At 49.1% G+C, this 16423-nt stretch overlaps 1 long non-coding RNA gene across 1 annotated transcript in view; it reads left to right on the forward strand.

The window, feature by feature from the left end:
- Positions 1 to 11860, forward strand: part of LOC119162389 (uncharacterized) — a 166523-nt gene extending 154663 nt beyond the window's left edge. Inside the window, exon 4 of the long non-coding RNA XR_012887345.1 lies at positions 11511 to 11860. This is a non-coding gene — a long non-coding RNA (uncharacterized LOC119162389). The remainder of the gene's footprint in view (positions 1 to 11510) is intronic.
- The last annotated feature ends 4563 nt before the right edge of the window (positions 11861 to 16423 follow it).

The following is a 16423-nucleotide window of genomic DNA, read 5'->3' on the forward strand; positions in this document are numbered from 1 at the left end:
TTACCAGACTTTTTTTATTTACTAGCACAAAACGTCTGCAAAATTGGATAATTTCCTAAATTCAGCACCTGTCTATTCTTTGGTGCAGTTAGAAACTTTTCGTCTTTAATTTTTATGCACTCCAACCGCCTGCGGCATATATGCTGTGCGTAAAAATCACGTGAAAGTAGCCGATTAGTCACAAAACAGGTGTGCGCCACACGTCAGTTGACAGGAACGTCAAAGTAGGAGTGCGTCCACTCAGAATCAGAAAACTCTGACATTCCGGACAATCTGAAACCAACAATGCCAAATTTGAGCGAAACAGGAACAAGTTAGAAGAGAATAAACGCGTGAGAAGGAGGGTCAACCTGGACACTAAGCTGGCCTAAGCTCTCAAGGTCAAAAGCTTGAAACCGCGCAAGGCGCTTGTTTGTTATTTTTTGCTTTTTTTTAGGAAAAATAGATTTTCAAACAGTTAAGAAAAGAAGGTGAGGCGAGCTATGGGTCAGGTGAAGTTGGGAGTTGATAGGCGGTCAGGTGATATTCTGCATGGCTAAGAAAGTGTGACCAGACCCCCTACTTAAAAATAGCGCAGCAGCATAGAATGCCATGACAAAATTAGGTTCGAATGGAGATGTCGGACCATTCCCAATTGTATATTTACTCAAAATGCATGAAGAAGGATTCGTTCAAGAAAGAAGGAAAGAAAAGAGGTGGGGGTGCGGCCTCACTTGCGATTAGCCGCCGAAAATGCATTCCCTCACGACAGCAGGATTGGCCACCCTGGTGCAGTACCTGGCCACAACCTCCCATAAACACAGCAATTGACCCTTGGCCCTCAGTACCCAGCGGCTGCGTAGCAACTATTCAAGGCAGCGGTCTGACCTGTGACGCAGCGGAGGGTGCTAAGAATCTCTGCGTTTAGACATCTGCAGGCCGCCATTGGAATCTCAACTTGGCAACCTTCAACGCTAGAACGCTATCTAGTGAGGCTAGTGTAGCTGTGTTATTCGAGGAATAAGATGGTGTTAAATAGGATGTAATAAGAGATCAGCGAAATTAGGAGGACGCGCGAGGCATGTACAGTGCTCAAGAGTGGACAAGCCCTAAATATGCTACCGTACATTAGTTGACAGAAAAGAAGGGGGGGGGTAGGGTCTCTCACACACAAAAATCATCGGTGGCAACATAGAGGTACGTTATAGCATTAGCGAGAAGATGGAAAAAATCACAATTGGGTTTTACAAAAGGTAGAAGATGAAGGTGGTACAGACCAACGCGCTTTCATCGAGCCATGATGATCATTTGGTTGAACGCTTCTATGAAAACGTAGAGTCAGCAAATAATAAAGACACAGTGTACTTACTATTCTGAAGGGTGACTTTATTGCCAAAGTATGCAAGAACAGTCCGGAGACCATGCACTGGGAGGATATGACATCGCCTCTAGAATTTCCAGCGGGGAGTTATTAGTAGAGTTCGCAGAACGTAATAAATTCCGGATTTTGAATACCTCCATCAGAAAATGGGCTAACCGTTAGTGGACGTAGCGAAGTCGTAATGGCAAAACCAAAAATGAAATATACTTCTTTCTGTGTGCACACCCAGGCATTGTACAGGGTGTAGAAGTACTTTGCAAGATCTGACGCAGTGACCATAGAATAGTAAGAGCTCATATACACCTAGATTTTAAAAAAGCAAGGACAAAATCTGACACGCAGAAAGCCAATTAACGAACTGGCGGTGAGAGGAAAACTACAGGAATTCGGAGTTTCGCTTCCGAATTGATTCGAGGCACTAAATGAGATAACCGATGTTAGAGTTGACGCAGGGATTTACAATCTTACTAGTATGATCAAAGAGATAATGATGATGACTATATGTGGAATTTAACGTTCCAAAACCACCATATGAATATGATAGACGCTTTAGTGAAGGGCTCCGGAAAATTTGACTGCCTGGAGTTTTTTTACCGTGCACCCAAATGTAAGCCAACGGGCCTAAAGCATTTTCGCCTTCATTGAAAATGCAGCTGCCGCTGCCAGGATTCAATCCCGCGACCTGCGGGTGAGAAGCCGAGTACCTTAGCCACTAGACCACTGCGGCGGGGCTGTCATCAAAGAGTGTGAAATATGACGTGATGGTTTACTGGGCTTAGATTTGTCTGACAAAGGCTTCATTTATACTTTACAAGTTCGGATGCTGCAATATTTGCAATCAGAACCTATTAAAAGTATAAAACTTCCATGAAACGACCGTCTAGATTGAGCTCCTCTGTCACTGTGATCATCCGAACACACCTGATGCTGTTCCCAAAATAAGAGTAGTAGCCCAGCTATTCGAGTGACTTAATTGGATGCTTACCCACACATAGCTTTCTACCAGAACACAAAGATATGTAAAACATCTAAATGCACTTTACAGTCCTCACCAAATATGTGTGCACTAGTCATCTGCTCTCAGAAATTCCTGTACCACACATTTAGGCACCAGCAAGAACCGAGAAGCTATGAATCGTTAGCGTGCGGAATGCTCCAGTCTGAACACAAAAACTTACGCATGCATATTGTCCAGTTGCATAACGTCCACGTATACAAAACGAAGGCACCCAAAATTCAAATTAAAACCCTCCTACAAGTAGAGTATACCCTTGTCAGCAGATGCAAATTAGGCCACTTGTAGTTCCACCTAACCAAAAGATGCACTTAAAGCCCACAGGTAACTATTTTTTCAAACAAATAGTACGTGAGAGAAGCAGATCAATCCAGCTTTTATAGTTTGATCAAGAACAGTGCTTGACTGATTACCTGCATGGTTTAATTAGTAACTCAAACACATTGCACGATGCAAAACACAGAAAACAGCACCTAAAGCTGCTGCAACTCACTGCAGGTATACATCGAAGGACACTATCGGTTCCTTGAAGGCTATGCCGTCATTATAGAGCAAAACAAACAGCAAAATAGCTCAGAAACAATAGAACATACATGACAGCGATGAAAAGGCAATGAAACTAATGCAATTTACTGTGTACTCTGGACACCAAGCGCAGCAGTCCAATACGTTTCACGTTTGTGTTCAATGAGCATGAGTCATATGTAGATTTCACCTGCATGGGAATATTTGAGAAGTTAACAATGGCATGAAACACACACAATTGAGAGCACGTGACACTCACGTACAAAGCACACGGTGCCTTTCCGTGTGTGATATAACATCCAAAACCTAGCACTGCCTTGCTGTCTTTCGACGAGTAATTCCACAAATGCTGATTATTTCTCGTACTAAAATCACAATAACATCTATATCAGCTTCTTTTATGCAGATGGCGATTAGGCCTCGGCTTATGCTCCATTACTTCAGGTGTGTGTCATGTTTCAAGTCGAGCATACCTGAAGACGTCTCTTGTCAGTGCCCTTTTCTCAGCCTATCAGCGACAGCGCAAAATAGCCCATGGGAAGATTTTACTGGCGTGAGTAGCTTCAGGACACGGTATCCAGCACCAGGTTCAAATGAAATTGGTAATCAAAACGTACTGAAAGGAGCCTCCAAGAAAACTGTTTGGTTAATACGGATAAATTTTCTTTGCTATAAATAAAATGTTCAAGACAAAAAGGTAATCCAGTGACAATAGAATGAGCAAAAGCCAATCTGCAAGGTACTGGAAAGCTACAATTTTGGCAACTCGGTTGGCTTTTGTAACTATCATCATAACTGCCATGAAAGTTTGACACAAGTTGTTCTGACAGCTGTACGTTAAGAGATTTTATATTCAACACACACGGTTGTGGTTATTTACTGTATTTTCCCTTATAAGCATATAGCCTTCGATTATAATATAAGAATTTTTAAGGAACCGCAGCATTTTTTTATTTGACTATCGATAAGCTTTCTCTGTGGTTGGGAACATCAAGAAATCTTTCGCATCACTACTTCTCTTATGTGAATTTTTCTGTATGTATTATTTACACACGTTAGACATAAAAGTTACCTGAAGTTGTCATTTATGACTCTGACATTTTTGCACATATCTAATACAGCACTGTATGAAAGCAAAGTGTGCAAGTGCAGAAATAACTTGAAACAAACCTTACGCGAGCTAGAGCGCATTCAAGTTCGATGAAATTCCTGTATTTAGATGCCAGATACACAATGAAGCTCTACTGACCGCACCCATGTACGACGCATTTCAGAGCACACACATGCTGCAAATAACTTCTGCGTCTAGCACCGCTCCAGAACATCGCAGGCTCATACCCCGACCGCTATCTTGTGAGCAAACTTCGTCAGCTGGAGACACGATTGAGCACTTCGGACGCGACGCTGTCGCCACAGCATATTGCCAGCGGCAAAGTAGCGCACAAGCCGCCAAAAATGTCGAATAACGGCGATATTGTTTATCACCGCAGATTGTTTCATCACCAATACTTCTCACAAATGAACCGCGAACACGGTGCACATACAAATACCAAACGCTGCCGGCAGCGATCGAATACTTTTGACGACCAGTATGTGTCATTCGAAGATGACACCTGATGGTGTTGACGTTCCGGATCCAAAGTCAATGCGCACGATGGCACGAAGTACATGAAATCGGTGGTCTCCGAACCACGCGTAAACACAAATCTCCCTCGGGTTCTCTCAGCGATCACAGCCGGTGACGAGGACAGGAAGGTTGCACTGGCTTGCTGCCTTTCGATGAATATATCCCCGGATGCTCATCAACTCTAATGGGAATTGCAATATCGTCCAAATAAGCTTCTATTACGTGGCTGACAACTAGGCCTTGCCACTCGCTTTGTTGCTTCAGCCGAGCGCCATGCTTCACGACCAGCTTCGGCTTGCGTGATGACGTCATGGGCCACCGGTCTTTTTTAGCCAACCAGCAACCTAGAGAGCTTGCGGGCTCGTCCCCTCCGGCCGAAGCCGAAACGTTGTCAGCGCATTTGGACCGGTCGAAAACCGGGTTCGCAAAGAAAAAACGGAGCGGAACCGGGCGGGCAGCCGTACCGTGGTTTGGCCTCGCACAGGCACTCTCTACAAGGCCCGGCGTGGCTGCAATACGCGTAAACCACAAACGCAACATTGTGGCTGCTGACGCTACCACGCGAGAGTGCCTGGAGCAGCTCCTGAACATCAAGGAGCTAAAGGGGATCCCCGTCACTGCCAAGGAACCCGCTGACCACAAGACCAGCACGGGGTTCCTACATGGTGTCGACGGGGAGCCTGCGGTGGACAGCCTGCTGCCTGGGATCAAGTCGGCCGTTCCGGTGCTCTCTGCTGCCAGGGAGGGGCGAACCGTGACGCTCCGCTTCGCCGGCCCTGTGCCGCCGGAGCACGTGTCTCTCTTCTTGGTCCGTTTCCCAGTGCGGCCAGCCAGACCCCGCCCTCTGCAGTGCCGGCAATGCGGTTGGTTCGGCCATGTGAAGGAGAGCTGCAGCTGGCCAGGCAGCTGCATCAGATGCGGCCGGACCCACCCTGGAGAGAGCTGCAAGCAGACCCGGTGTGCCAACTGCGGGGGCCCCCACTCTGCAGACACCCCAGAGTGCCATCGGTGGCAGGAGCAGCGGAAGATTGCCACAATCATGGCATCCTCCCCAACCATCCTCTCGAGGCGCACAGTGGCAGCAGCGGTGCGAGAGGAGATTCGGGAGGCGCGGACCTTTGCAAGCGTGGTGAAGGGCCACCCCGCGCCGCCCCTCCCTCCGGCCAGACCCATCCCGGCGCCTCGAAAATCTCGCCGCCAGCCACTCCAGGGACTGCAGTCCACCAGCGCTGCTGCCCCTATGGCCCTGCCAGTGGCCACTGCTGTTCCTGAGGCCCCTCCTGCTGCAGCTGCCACTCCCGCGGCCCAGCCTGCAGCTATTGCCCCCGGAGGCCGGCCTGCTGTGCCCATGGCTCCTGCGGGCCTGCCTGCTGTGACAGTAGAGTTGCCTCCAGCTGACCCGGCCTACCAAATCGTCGCCACCCTGCTGAACACCCTGCGGTCTGTGGGAGAGTCTCTTCCCCTGGACCACCCTCTTCGAGCCATCTGCTTACAGACGGGAGGCTCTCCACTCCCCACAACTAATCATGGCTAGCTCCCCACCCGGAACGAGCCGAGGCCGACGCCCTAGCGTTCTGCAGTGGAACGTAAACTGGCTGGGGCAGCGAAGAGACGACCTGGCAGAGCACCTCCTGCGAAGCGACTACGACGTGCTTGCACTACAGGAGGTGTATGCCCAGGCGGAGGACCTTCGACTGCCAGGGTACGTTGGATACAGCAGCAGGACTGGCTGCACTCTGGCGACCTGCCCTGATGCCCCCTGCCTGAACGACAGCCACCAGCAAGGACGTTCCCGGTGTGCTATCTACGCCAGGCGCGAGCTCCCGCAGGCAGAGGTGAAGGTGGCTGACCTGGCTGGAGGCCCCTTTGAATGCTGTGCCGTCCGCATCCACATCGGGGGGCAGGACACCACTGTGGCCAGCATCTACGTTTGGCCGGGCCAGCCCTGGGACCCCAGATGCCTTCGTCAGCTGGCGCATCACCTGGGCAAGGAGTTCCTGCTTTGCGGGGACGTGAATGCAAAACACCCAGCATGGGGCGGCCGCAGGACTGACGCTCGAGGCAGAGAGCTGCGTGATGTCCTCCAGCAGCTGGGGCTGGCGATCCTCAACTCGGGTGCCAACACCTTCCTCCGTCGTGGGCAGCAGGTCACCAGCACTGCCATAGACCTCAGCGTTGCCACGGAGGGTTGCCAGTATGCCTGGTCACCATTCCCGGACACTTGGGGCTCAGACCACCTGCCCATCCTGCTGTCTCCCTTCAGAGGTAGGGCTCCACGGGACCGCGAGTACCGCGTGGTGGACTGGCAGGTCTACCGGCGACTACTCAAGCAGGACACGAGCAGCGGGGACCTGCTGCAACTGGTGGCCCACAGTGCGAGGGCAGCAACGGTCACTGCCAAGGTTCAGCAGGGACAGCCCGTCCCAGACATCCGGAACCTGGCTCTGAGGGCGGCACGGTGACGTGCAGAGTGGCAAGCCTTGAACAAACGCCAACCGGAGCTCTGGACGGTCTTCCGGCGAATCGATGCCGTCTGCAGACGCCACGCACGCAGGCGCCGGAACCAGGGCTGGCAGGGCGTGTGCGCCTCAATCAACAGCTCGCGGGATGGGACGAAGGCCTGGCGCCTGCTGAAGTGCCTGCTGATGGCGCCCCGGGCCTTGAACCAGGGACTGTCCCTGGCTGTTCACCTGTCAACCACGGCTGCGAATCTGGCAGAACGGCTGGCTGACCAGTTTGCTGCCAGAGATAGAGCCCTACTGCCTGCTGCACCACCGCCTGCTGCCCTCCCTTGCCCTACCTCTTGTCACCATCCCCGATGGGTGTCCGCGCAGGTGCGGGAGCTGTGCGAAGAGCCCATAGCAATACATGAGCTGGTGGCAGCCCTCGAGAGGACCAAGCGACGAAGTGCTCCAGGGGCCGACGGCATCACCTTCCAAATGCTCCGCAACCTGGATGGAGGTGGCCGTCAACGACTCCTGGAATACTACAATGACGTATGGCGCACCGGAGCCTTACCCGAGTCCTGGCAAACTGCGGTGGTGGCGCCAATCCTGAAGCCCCGGAGGAAGGCCACGGCTCTCTCCTCCTACCGGCCAGTGTCTCTCACCTCCGCGCCCTGCAAGGTGATGGAGAGGGTGGCTCTGGAGAGACTGGAGTGGATTGCCGACCAACTGGGCTTCTTCCCGGAGCAGCAGACGGGCTTCAGGCGGCACCGGTGCACGGCAGATTCCATCTCGGACGTCGTCGCTACCCTCGAGGACGCCAGGAGCAGCGGGGACGTGGCCATGCTGCTGCTGCTAGACGTGGAGAGCGCCTTCGACGAACTCCCACACGTGGCGATCGAGGCGGCCCTGGACCGCCTCGGCATCAGCGGTAGCCTCCGAGGCTTCGTGACCGCCTTCCTGTCCGGGAGGACCTTCCGCGTCCGCGTTGGAGGGGCAACCAGCCAACCCAGGGTCATCACTGCTGGTGTCCCACAGGGTTCAGTATTGAGCCCCTTCCTCTTCAACATCGCACTGGCAGGACTTCCGGCGTCCCTCCCAACGGACACCAGGTTCCCGGCCCGCTGCTCTATCTACGCAGATGACGTGGCACTCTGGGTCCGGGGACCAAGGCGGTCCATCCCCGCCATCAGGAGATCACTGCAGGCGGTCCTCGATGCAGTGGTAGCCTACCTCGGAGGCATCGGGCTTAAGGTGTCTGCCACAAAGACCGAGGCCCTGCTGATTCACCCGCTGGCGGCAGCACGGACCCACGTGAGACGGCTGAGGATTGGCAGTCGCAGCCTGCCTTGGAGGTTGGTGGTGAAGTACCTGGGCCTCACCATCGACCACCGACTCACCTGGATCCCGGCTGCCAAGGCTGCTGCCACCAAGGTGCGGCGCGTCCAGGGCGCCATCAGCAGGCTGCAGCTGCCTGGCCGTGGCTGCTCCACCAAGTGGGCCCTCCGGCTCAACCAGGCTGCGGCGTCCTCGGTCCTCCTGTACGCCTTCCCGCTGGTGAGCCTGACACCGGCCAGGAGACACCTGCTGGAGGGACTCCACAGGAGTGCACTGAGGGCCATCTTGGGGCTTCCCAAAAGTTCGCCGGTGGCAGCAACTCTCGCAGAGGCAGGAGAGTGGCCCCTGTCGTTACGTATGCTACAACGAGCGCTGGGCCACATTGACCGCCTTCACCGCGCCACCGACGGCAGGGCCCTCCTGGAGCGTCTCCGCAGCCAGCCAGGATCACGGATGGGAGGCCTCTGCCTGCTGTATCACCAAATGGTCCCAGATCCGCCAGTTCCGGTTGCCTCTCCACCGCCTCACCACCAGCTACCAGAGGTCCACCTCTGCTTGGAAGGGGCAACAAAGCGGCGAACGCCTGCGGCCGCGCTGCAACAGACGGCCTTCTGCAAGCTCCAGGAACAATTGGAGGGACGGCTGCAGGTGTTCACGGACGGATCTGTGATGCCAGACGGGACCACAGCGGCCGCATGCGTAATCCCGTCCAGAACCAACAGCCAGCAGTGCAGGCTTCCCTTCCCGGCGAGCTCCACGGCTGCGGAACTGGCTGGACTGCATCTCGCAGTAGACCTGCTGGCTGAGGACATCCCCCTTCAGCCGGCCGCGGTTCTATGCGACAGCAAGGCGGCCCTGCAGACCCTGGCCAACTCCCGCCGTGCCGGACTGACGGCCTGCCTCCTGAGAGCCAAGGTTCGCGCCCTCACCGACGCCGGGGTGTCCGTCTCCTTCCACTGGCTGCCCTCCCACGTGGGCATCGCTGGAAACGAGAAGGCGGACACCCTCGCCAAGGCTGCCCACCAGCCTGGTACTCCCTACTCCTGTGCCGTGGCGGCCAGGGATTATTCACAGGCCCGTCTCAAGAGGCTCCTCATCACAGTCCACCCAGACCCGAGGGTGGCCAGCGGGCGAGGACCAAAGCCTCTCCCAGAGACGGGCCTCACCAGGAGAGAACGGGCCTCCCTATTACGACTGCGGACTGGCTGCGTATGGACGGCGGCCCGCCGCCACGCCAAGGGCCTCTGTCCCTCCCCGGCCTGCAGCCGCTGCGGAGACCCAGAGACCCTCGAACACCTCCTCTGTGCCTGCCCTGGCTCAGCACAGGAACGCTTGAGGGCCTACGCGGCCTACAGGAGACAGGGTCTGCCCGTCTCCACCCTGAAACACCTGCTGTTCCCGTCTCGTCCACATCCAGCAGCACACCGCAGCCTGGCGGAGTTCGTGGAGGAGTCGGGAATTGCCGCCTACCACTGAACCCAGGAGCCATGCTGCCCTTGCCCTTGCCGACGGCCTGCTGCTCACGCTGAAGCGGCCCGGACATCCCTCTCTACACTCCACCACTATTTCTCCTATCCTCTTTCATCCCCCTCTACCCCACCCAAAGGCACTGCGCCGTGTCGCCTGTAGGCAGACAGAAATTAGGTGCCTTCTTCCTTTTCCACATGAACCACTACCACCACCACCGTTCCACGCATTTCCCGCACAGCTGCAACGCACATGCCGGGACTCCTGCCGCACGCAAGCGGGGGACGAATAAGCCAATGGGCGACGCTTTTATCGCCCTCTCCTTGGGTGCGACAGTGTGCCGGCACGTGCGTTGTGGCTGTGCGGGAAGCGCGTGGAACGGCGGAACGGCTACTGTGGCGCCGGGACAGGTGCTCGCGATGTCACGAGGAGTGCTTGCCAGTGCCGTGATGTGATGTGTTCCATGCATGAGCCAGTAGATTACCTGCCTTCGGGTGTGCATATACTCGTCGTGCGAGTGCTCCAAGATTTATTGCGGACGCCAGTGCTTTCAAGTGTTTCGATGAAGCTCGCACACCACATCACTTCAAGCGTGGCGCGAAAGCTTGATAAGCAAGCGGAGAGGAAACGTAATTGCAAACTTTCGTTGTGCTGCATTTATCGTACTCCTGAGCGGCTTCCTTTCCGGTGAATCTTTGCTACCCTAGTCGAAATATACGGCGAGCATACCTTCCTTAGATGATAGTCTGTATCAACGAGGAGGTAAGCTCTCCTGTTTTTTTGTTCATTTTCTCCCTGTTTAAGTCAAATAGCTAGTAGAGACAGTTTAGCAAAACAAAACACAATGCAATTGAGCCCATTGAGTGTGCTGTTGTTGCTACTACTCGTGAAAATTTGCTTCGATATACAGTGTCTATGCAGCTCACAATACTAATGAACAACCAAACCCAGCTATAGAAAATCAAGCAGAGGTTCTTGCTCTGTGTAACCTACATGTACGCAAAAATGCATGGAGTGTCGTATCAAAACGCAAACATATGAAATAGAAATACAACAGATACATTATAAGGTAATTTTTTATGGTTGAAGTCCTCCCCCCCCCCCCCCTGAAGAGATACCGCTGGCTACGTCGTTGCTTCTTGCAATTAGATAATGAAAATACATAACCATATGCCTGGTCAGCTGCCCAAGTGCCTAAGCCAAACATGTGTCAAAATAGTCAAAGCTGAATAACTCAATCATGTCTGTTTTTAACGCAAAGAAATAATATTGAACGTGTGCACCACGAAAAGTAAAGAAAAATGCGGCTTTGGTGTCCTAACTATTACGTTTTCCTAATAATATTTCTTGGCTCTTTCGTGCAGAGGACATGCTAACGAGAGAATAACACAGAGGAAAGGTCTCCTAAAACGTGCCGCATTAGCAATGAATTGCAGAGTTTGCATGACTGTATAGAAAAGGACAAAATCTGCAATGAATGCGGGCAGCTGCACTGCATTAGACGCGCTATGGTGTCTACTACCTCCCTTATATTTATGATGTCCTACGAGCTTTAACTTTATCTTGAGAGCGTGTCAGCTGGATATGCTTGATTGATGAACACTTTGCAGTTGGACTCTTAAATTTGCCACATTTCTCTTCATCAGCCCCATGTATAAAGGTTCATTTTGCCATTCGCAATTTCCGCTTTGATCATTTATTAATTCACAATTCTTGTCATGTTTGTCTTTTCAGGATGAAACAGGATCACAAAAACCGCTTCTCTGAATCTACAAGAAAACAGTTCTACAAAAATCAAACTTGTTTTATATACAACAATGCCACTCCCCTTTCACGAAACTGAGATGGCGTGGTTACAACGTGCAGACATGCCATTGTTGCAACAATAGCGGATATTTTATTTACAGGGTTCTGGCCAGATGTATCTGTGATGACTGCAATGCTTTTGAGCATTTTTTACCACTTTGTTGCACTGGTATTTGTTAAATCATGAGAGTAAAATCCTCTGCTTCATGACGACACTTTCTTCACGGTTCAGAGAACTCACACGGTCGTTTTTAAGACAGAACAGTGCCAAAAATCAGAAGCGGCTTCAATTTTATGATTTCCAAAAGAATAAAACCTCTTCTTCAAGTGATGTATTGCCGAGGGTTTAGAATGTAGCACAGACACCACGATCATTTTCAACAGCTATTCCCAGCAATTGTATTCTACAAATAAAAGCCAAAACATAAGTGCAAAGGTCATTCGCGCATTAACGAATATGTTTCTGAGCTTGTAGTTAAAGGAGACCAGACAAACATTTTAAGACATGGCCGCTGTGTGAACTTGGTGACGGAAGCTACAAAAATTTAAAGGTTGCGTCTCATTGAATCAGTCATATTAGCACATTCACAAATGCAGGGCGAAAGAAATATTAAAAAAATAACTGCTTACTCAGGCATCCTTGGAAGTTTAAAGTGTTAAATTGGAACATACACAAACACACTTTTAACTGACTATATATGCTGCTAATTGAAGAAAACAACAACTCTAAAAAGATCTTTCGCCACTAGTTGAAGTAAAGCACATGATCGTTTTCTTAACTTGCGTAGCAGTCTAATTCAAACGCTCAGCCACGAGTATACCATGCCTGCTTTTTAAAGCTACCGTGGTATTACCATGAATGTCAGTAGTGAGCATTCTTTTCCAAATTTCCTACTACACGCTGAGGAACAACTACGAAAGTACCACGTTGACATTCACAGTAAATGAGAAAAATAAACATTGCACAGTGCCCTGGAATTAGGAAATGTACACGTACTCTCGCAGCGAGAAGAAATTTACGTACCAGTAATCATTGCACAGAATGCGGTGGTGAATTCTAAAAGCATGCCAATGTAATGTGATAAATGGTAAAATCTACTTCTCTGCGTTATATTTTGAGTGCCTACACTAGGGATCAGAAGGCTGACAGCAAAGCGAAAGTGAACAAAGCAACAAACCGTCTGTTGTGCTTCCTGCCATCACTCATGTAGTTAGTCACCTAGGCAAAAGTAGGGTCTCAAACAACACACACACACACATGCACTACCGTAAATGTAAACTGCATTTATTAGACACATATGAGACGAAATAAACGAAGCTCGCGGAAATGTTCAACAGCAGACGAAACACGAGCAGCTGTTCGTTCAGCTGCCTGGGTGCCACTATTGCCACACTTGAAGTGGGGATTCGCTAACTCTACCACCTCAAGGCTTACGGAAACCATGTTACCTCTCTGAATGCATGTATTTTGGTGTAATGTCAGTTTATAAAAAAAGAATATTTAAGAAAAGCGTTGATTTATTGTACAGAGATAGGCATTTCTTACCCCAAAATTACGAATACTTTCGTTATCAGGCGCCTTTTTCAGCCCATGCGGTTCACTCAAGTGAAGGGAGCATTTCCAAGGCCTCCCTTGGCGAAGGAAGTGTGGAGGAGTGTTTATGAAACGCAGCGGTTTCTTGAGTGAAGGAGCACGCTCTGCCTTGACTTTGTCAAGTCTAGGAGAGCTTTTGAATGAAGCAGTGTTTGTGAATACGGGGGTCAACTTTGGTCTATGGTAGTACCCACGTTCTACCGAAAGCCTCAGTTGCATTTTCATCAACTTATTTTATTGGTCAAGCTATGGCCGCTTGTATGAACTCCCCACTCTACGACATAATCATAGGCAACGTTCGTGTAGCTTGAGAACCTGGTGGCCTAAACGCTGACTGGGCACCTCCAACATACGCAGGAAATTCAGAACTGCTGAATATTTTTCGAGAACCAGGAGTAAACAAACATGACCCTGCTCCTGCGAAAAAAAAAACGAATACAAAAGAGAGTACTGAAGTAAATATGGTTGCCAGTGTGATTGCGAAAGAGTGCGTTCCTAAGGCTCAGATACTGCAAATTCGATACAAAACAAGAATTGGCGTAAACAGCAAACGCAGAAATGCAAGTTGGTGAAACTCCTTTAGTTTGCATACTGTCATTCTGTTTGCGATAGTGTCAGATCAATTGAGACGTTCGTTTACTGAACAATACTGATCACAATTAAGTCATGCATATTCCAGAAGTATTGGTTATTACGTTAGTCCGAATAAAGCAGGACTTCAGTCACTGTCATTTAAATGGGGTTTAGATCAACATACTTGTTAGCAGAAAATTATGTCGCATTTCACTGCTCGAATAGCATAATCACTGGTATATTCTGAAGTTCTGTAGTTTATGGTGGGTGTCTCCCGCAGGTTCTTAGCTGTTCGTGTAGTCAGTCGACACCATGCACCCGATGTGCGCATTCCTACCTCTCTCTCTTTTTCTGTGCGTTCAGTTTTTTTTTATTTGAAAAGAAAACTTGAACTGTGGGGTAGTGTCATGTGTTGAGTGTAAGAGCTCTGGCAAAGTGATAGCGACAAAGACGATAATGCTGTTGAGTCACTGTGACACAGACAACAGCAACAACAACAACAAAGATGTGAGAGCGGGACGCCCTCGTGGAACGAGCACCGGGGAAGAAAAAGAGAGGAGGGGAGAGCAGCTTGTGGGGAGAGGAAAGTTCGGCAGAAAAAGCAGCTACGTGGAGAAGAGATATGAAGCTGCAAAGTATATGAAGCTCGAAATTGATGCTAGTGTCGCAAAAATAATTTTAGAGAAGAAGCGATTCCCTTCATTCCTGCAAACTCAATTCTATTTCGCCCCGAAATAGTATTCGTCCATGCAGACAGCGCAGAAAGAAAACAAAAAACTTCACTTTTCACTGTAAACAGCCCATGTGTGCTATGGCGACAGAAAGGCTCATGAGACATCGCGTAAGTTTCCTTTTTTCCTCGTGAATTTAGCACTCATTACTGCTGAACATTTGAGGCACTTTTCTCAGTGTGTAAGTGTGAAGAGCAACTCACTTTAATAGTGAATACAAAAACTACTGGATACCTTTATTCGTAACTCGTCACTTTCCACATATAAAAATATTTGTTTAAATATACAAATACACCGTTATTTTTTTTGTGTGTGTCACTATACTCTCGTAAAAGAGCCGTGGAAGGCATGACTCTTCAAAAGAGAGTTAACATGTATCGTTCAAGAGAGCAGTGCACGTGGGAAATCAGGAGACACCAAAAAGAGGTACTGGTCATTTTTTACTTTTTTAAATTATTAGAGCAATTTGTTCAAGAGGATTGCTACACTCACTAACCCATAGATGATCTTCGGTTTTCTGTTGACAGACCACTATAACGCGCTTTTCAAATCTAATTGCCTGATGAAGGCCTACTTGCATTACACTTAAGACAAAAAATACATATAAATAAGGGCATGGAAATAAATAAAAAATTAAAACATACACATAGCCTATCATCCATCTCAAGGGGGTACACCTGTGGTTGTCTGTAGGCACAGTACTTTGGCAGGAGAGATGAATTATGAGTTCTTCGGCAATAGCATGCGTTAGTATACGCGCCAGAACTGTATAAAGGCACGCGTATTTAGCCCGCCGAAGTGAAATAATCAAACCTGAATAAACAAGCAGGCTAGCATGAACAAACAGCTACAAATGTTGAAGGAGTTGTCGAAATGTTGAAGTGTTGAAATGGTCTCTGTGAAATCAATTTGCACCTAATTATATCGCACGGTTCCACTCAACTGAATATAACCGGAACTGTGAAGGTTTGACATGTACGCACACCTCCGACGTTTTTCAAATTACCTAGTCCAGTTAGTTATCATAGAGAACTTTCGCTCCAAAAGGTATCATGGAGGATAGAACGACGTAGTTGAGAGATGATCTTTTCATAATATGAATTGCCCGTGTTTTGAATAATTAAGCGCTTTAGAAAAACTTCGCGGCAATTGGTTTTCTCGCGTGTTGTAGCTCTATGACCTCTATATGAGAGGTGGGCCTCTGAAGCTTTATTTATTTCTTCATAAGATACTAAAATCTGATACCTTATATTAGCAGGGTGATTATACACCAAAAAGTACTAACAGTTTAGCACATACAAATTGTAAGCTTTCTACATTAATTTGAAATAAAACACTGGAACGAGCAAATAACACAAACAAAATGTTAACATATTCAGATGCTTGTCAAAGATTGCTAACAACTTTTGAGAAACAATTTCGCTATCAAGATTATTGCAGTTTGTTAAAGGTAGTCCTGGGAAAAAAGAGGAATACTTAAAACAGTTATTCTTCGCGGCAAAGGGAATTATGCTTAGGTGATATGTCTGTGACTTGTTTTATTACGCTACGAGTAAGTAAACTATTTCGAAATATTGACGTTGTAAGGACCATTTACAAGTTAAAATAAAAATTTTAATCGGCATATGCCGTTGCGCTTTGTCATAGGCGGTAGTCCACTGCACTTAATTAGCTCACTCACAGATGTGTGGCCATAGGAATCGAAAATAAATCGAACCACCATTTGCTGTACGTGTTCAAGTTTCTTAAGATTCGTTAAAAAGAATGCAGCGCCATATATTCACTGCATATTTGAACAACTATCCAGTGTATGTATTTAGGCTAGGAAAGAACAGTAGGTGGAGATCTTCAATGTGTGTCTTAAGAAAAACAAGAAATGTTTATACAGCCGTAGCTCGTGTGTGAAATCGAAGGTTGGCAGGAAGATGTTGTAAGTCAAAAGT

Source organism: Rhipicephalus microplus, chromosome X, assembly GCF_043290135.1.
Source record: "Rhipicephalus microplus isolate Deutch F79 chromosome X, USDA_Rmic, whole genome shotgun sequence".
Lineage (NCBI taxonomy): Eukaryota > Metazoa > Arthropoda > Arachnida > Ixodida > Ixodidae > Rhipicephalus > Rhipicephalus microplus.